This window comes from Salmo trutta, chromosome 23, assembly GCF_901001165.1.
Source record: "Salmo trutta chromosome 23, fSalTru1.1, whole genome shotgun sequence".
Taxonomy (NCBI): Eukaryota; Metazoa; Chordata; class Actinopteri; order Salmoniformes; family Salmonidae; genus Salmo; species Salmo trutta.
Genome location: NC_042979.1, coordinates 46,268,742 through 46,274,230, shown reverse-complemented (window position 1 = coordinate 46,274,230; position 5,489 = coordinate 46,268,742).

Here is a 5,489-nt window from a genome sequence, read left to right as displayed (position 1 = left end):
ACACTGGAGCTGTCCAGGATGGGCTTGCTGAACGGACAGCCTAACCCGCTGCCGGGGGAGGGCTCTTTGTTAAGGACGGCTGATCTGACCACCCGCAGTCGCTCTTTGGTTTAAACAAAGGCTTTTCATTGGCTGCCTCTCCCATATCCATGTTTACTGGGTAGAGTGCCAGTCAGATATAACGGTTGGTAGAGATTTATACGCATCTCTTGCATTTGGAGTGTAACGTCAGAATGTCTAAATGTCTACTCAACTCCTCTCTCTACCTCCTCTCTGTAACTCCTCTCTGTAACACCTTCCTCTCTGTAACTCCTCTCTGTAACTCCTCTCTGTAACTCCTCTCTCTACCTCCTCTCTGTAACTCCTCTCTCTACCTCCTCTCTGTAACTCCTCTCTCTACCTCCTCTCTGTAACTCCTCTCTCTACCTCCTCTCTGTAACTCCTCTCTGTGACTCCTTTCTGTAACTCCTCTCTGTAACTCCTCTCTGTAACTCCTCTCTGTAACTCCTCTCTGTAACTCCTCTCTGTAACTCCTCTCTGTAACTCCTCTCTGTCACTCCTCTCTGTAACTCCTCTCTGTAACTCCTCTCTGTAACTCCTCTCTGTAACTCCTCTCTGTAACGCCTCTCTGTAACTCCTCTCTGTAACTCCTCTCTGTAACTCCTCTCTGTAACTCCTCTCTGTAACTCCTCTCTGTAACTCCTCTCTGTAACTCCTCCTCTCTGTAAATCCTCTCTGTAAATCCTCTCTGTAACCCCTCCTCTCTGTGACTCCTCTCTGTAAATCCTCTCTGTAACTCCTCTCTGTAACTCCTCTCTGTAACGCCTCTCTGTAACTCCTCTCTGTAACTCCTCTCTGTAACTCCTCTCTGTAACTCCTTCCTCTCTGTAAATCCTCTCTGTAACTCCTCCTCTCTGTAAATCCTCTCTGTAACCCCTCCTCTCTGTAACTCCTCTCTGTAACCCCTTCCTCTCTGTAACTGCTCTCTGTAACTCCTCTCTGTAACCCCTCCTCTCTGTAACTCCTCTCTGTAACCCCTCCTCTCTGTAACTCCTCTCTGTAACTCCTTTCTGTAACTGGGGCGGCAGGTAGCCTATTGATTAGAGCATTGGACTAGTAACCGAAAGGTTGCAAAATCGAATCCCTGAGCTGACAAGGTAAAAATCTGTCGTTCTGCCCCTGAACAAGGCAGTTAACCCACTGTTCCTAGGCCATCATTGAACACTGACATGCCTTGTTAAATAAAGGTAAAATGTAAAAAAAACTCCTCTCAGTTTCACTCATGAACAGTGAGAGACTTTACTGATAACATTGGCTAAATAGGAATATTGTCATGCCCTGACCTGAGAGAGCCGTTTTTCTCTGTTTGGTTAGGTCAGGGTGTGACATGGGGTGGGCATTCTATGTGTCATATTTCTATGTTTTTTTTCTTTGATTGGCCTAGTATGGTTTCCAATCAGAGGCAGCTGTCTATCGTTGTCTCTGATTGGGAATCATACTTAGGCAGCCCTTTTTCCCTCCTTCAGTTGTGGGATCTTGTTTTTGTACAGCTCAGTAAGCCTGCAGAACGTGACGTTCGTTTTTTTTGTTTGTTATTTTGTTTGTGTGTTCTGAGTTACAGTAAATATAAATATGAGCACTTTCCACGCTGCACCTTGGTCTCCTCATTTTGACGATCGTCACACATATGGTCAACATTGGTCCATGTATAGATATATTTGAAGTAATTTTGCATATAGGCCTACAATAACAAACATAATTTAGAATCAGCTACTCAGGATGACCAGTGGCTGCATAATTAGATTCCTAAATTGCATTTTAATTATTCATGTTATGGTTTATGTTGTAATAATAAACCAGTTCTAGCCTACAGTGGGCTTAAGTTAGTTTATGTTAAGAAAATCATAACTTTATAGAGCTATAGTCATAATGTACACGTTTCTACTGCTTTGGTAATTTGACAAAAGATATAGAGAAATACAACATAGAATTATGAGCCGTAACAGTAGTGGTCATGTTATGATGTAATAAAGAGTAACATTCTAAGACCAGTGGTGTAAAAAGTACTCAACTGTAATACTTGAGTAAACGTAAAGATACCTTAACAGAAAATAACTCAAGTAAAAATGAAACTCACCCAGTAAAATACTACTTGAGTAAAAGTCTAAAAGTATCTGGTTTTACGTGTACTTAAGTACAGTGGTAGAAAAAAAATGACTAAATAGTGATACAAAGTAAAAGTACAAAGTAATAGTAAATGCTATACATCAAATTCCTTATATTAAGCAAACTAGAAGGCACTATTTTCATATATTAATTTTAATTACAGACAGACAGGGGCACACTCCAACACTCAGACATCGTTTACAAACACAGTAGTTGTGTTTTGTGAGTCCGCCAGATCAGAGGCAGTAGGGATGACAAAGCATTATATTGATAGGTGCCATAATTCTGTCTTGTATTTAGAATGTCTTGTAAGGAGTAAAAAATACATTATTTTCTTTAGGAATGTAGTGGAGTAAAAGTAAAAGTAGTCAAAAATATAAATAGTACAGTAAAGTACAGATACCCCCCAAAAACTACTTAAGTAGTACTTAAAAGTATTTGTACTTTAAGTACTTTACATCACTTGCTAAAACAAAGTGCAGATAACCTTCTGTTCACTTTTCCAAGGTCAGTTAGAACAAACTCTCTCAATTCAATTCAATTTAAGGGGCTTTATTGACATGGGAAACATATGTTAATGTTGCCAAAGCAAGTGAAATAGATAATAAACATATGTGAATATATATATATTTTAAAGTAAACATTATCCTCTCTCTCTCTTTCTCTGTTTTTCTCCACTCTCACACAAACACACGCACACACGCACTCACACACACTCACACACAAACACACACACACACAAGCACACACACACTCACACACACAAATACAACTTGAAACTTGAAACACATACAGTCTATCATGTGATAGTTTGCCATATCACCTTTTATACCTTCTCTCTTCTCCATCTTACCCAGGCCTATTCAAGTTTAGCCGTATACATTCTCCACATCTTTGTCGCTTTGGTCTTTCAAGGCAGGCAGGCAGGCAAGTTATACACTCAGTATGATGTCGAAATTCCCCACTATAATTGGGTGACACAAAAACGTATTTTGAGAGCACTGAGAGATGGCACAAAGAAACAGCATTGGTCACATTTGGTTTGAACAGAAGAGCTTTAAAAGTGACAGATTTCTCGGAAGCCGCTGTTGCTTTTAGTTTGGGAAGATGGCTATTTCGTTTGGAAATCACGCAGCAGATGTTGCTTTTGGTTTGAAGACACTGTAATTAAAGGAAGGACAGAAGTCTGAAAAGCGTGTCCTATTTTTTTTTCTTTCTTTTGATCAGCTGTCAAAGGAGGAGCAGGGGGTCCCTTCAAGCACGGGTCTTCTCTAAAACTTTCAGCTAACAGCAGACGAGACCGCAAATTGGGGGGAACAACAGTATTGTACCTGTGGGGCCTTTCCCCCCCCTTTGTTTGGTCGTTTGGACAACGCGTGGTGCACTGCACCGACACAATTACCTTCCGCGGATATTATGATTGAATGATCAACAAACGTTTAGGCTCGCTTTGCTTTCACATCTTTTGAGAGGCGTATTTGTATTATTTCCATGTTGAGGGGACTCCAACCTAAACTATGCGTCAAAATACTTGCTGCTAGACATTGTTTATAGTAGTCAACAAATCAATGTAGGCTATTCTAAAATGAGGCCCGAATCAACATGGTTTCTAAGCTATTCTATATGTGGTTCTGAAGTCTATTTTATAGGGCCGAGTAGCCTACATTTCCCCCCAATGTATGGAGACAAAACATGGGTTGTGTGCTGACTACTCTGTACAGTAATGTATAGCTAATATACCAATCACAATACTGAACTAATTGACATGTCTTGTAACATTGTCTGTGAAAACGAGACTTTTTCTTCTAATTTGTAGTCTGAGTCTATATCAATTTAAGAAGCGAAAGATTACTTTTTTTTGCAATCTGTAAAGTCACACGTTTCCAAATACATGAATAATGATTACGAATAGCCTATAAAGTAGGCTAATATTAGATGCCTATGCAGAGACACACAAAAAAAAATCTGTCAGAAAACAAGATAGGTGCAAATATCGTCGGCCACAAATTCAAATCCAATCCCCCTCATAAATGAACCTTAACATGTAAACTCCAGAAAGACACGGTGGCCTATAGCTAATGAAACATCATGTTCAAGTCCCTCTGAGTATGGTCGTTTTCTTAACCAAAACACAAAGATAAAGTATAAATCATTCCGGGTTGAGATTGCGACATTTTTTTCCTTATTTTCTTCTTTCATGTTCGTCCTGATCTGCCCTGCCATCTGCTCAGTAGGCTAGTATTGATTAGAATCATTGTGCTGCAGAGCCCATGCTAATCTATACCGTTACTGGCAATCAGTTGGCGCTTTGCATTTCATCTGTCCCTACGCTGCTATAGCGAGGCGCGATGTGAGTCCATTACCCAGCGCCCTACATGCCTTGTTCCCTGTTTCAGAAGGCGTTAGGTAAGTGGCCCACATTCCTTTGTTAACAGCCTGGGTTTGTTGCTTATAATTGTTGCTGTCATTGGATTCGTGGACTAAACATTTTAATGAGCAGCTCTTAAATAATGGGTTCAGAAAAGGAAAGCTTCACTAGACTAGTGACGAGAGAGAGAGAGAGAGAGAGAGAGAGAGAGAGAGAGAGAGAGAGAGAGAGAGAGAGAGAGAGAGAGAGAGAGAGAGAGAGAGAGAGAGAGAGAGAGAGAGAGAGAGAGAGAGAGAGGGGCTGGCTGCTGGCTGGCTGGGAGACACACTCAGCCCTCTGTGGGCTATGCAGAAATATGTGCTGTATCCTAAAGTGTGTGAAGAAACCAAGTTGATATTTCAAATATATTTGTTTCAATTTAAAGTCGTTGGTAAATTGTATACCAAAGAAAATGAGAGAATCATTCGAATGGCTTGGTTGAACTTTAATTGTCCACAGTTATTTCCATTCAATCACAAACAGGCTTCTCTTAAAGTGTGTGTCCAACGAATCCTAGCTTGAACCATGAAATAATATGCATTCATGCTACTTTAGGATTTATGCAAATTGTAGTCCTAAAATAGACGATGAATATTTGATTCATATTCTTAATGTTATTATTACCATTATAATTGTAATTCATTATAATAATATTATCATTACGATGCCTGTTATTATGCATTTATTGCTATTATTAATATTATTATTATTATTAGGCCTAGGATTTACATTGCGTTAATCAACCAGACGTGTTAGGGTATACATGCACTACTAATTATACCTAACAACTGCTATGCCTACAGCCGGTTAGTGAAAGTCTTCAATTGTCTTTATTTATTACTGAAAAAAAATAAAATTCAAACGCAAATAACCTCTATTTTCAACAGGATACACGTGGGCCTCCTCCTTCACCAAT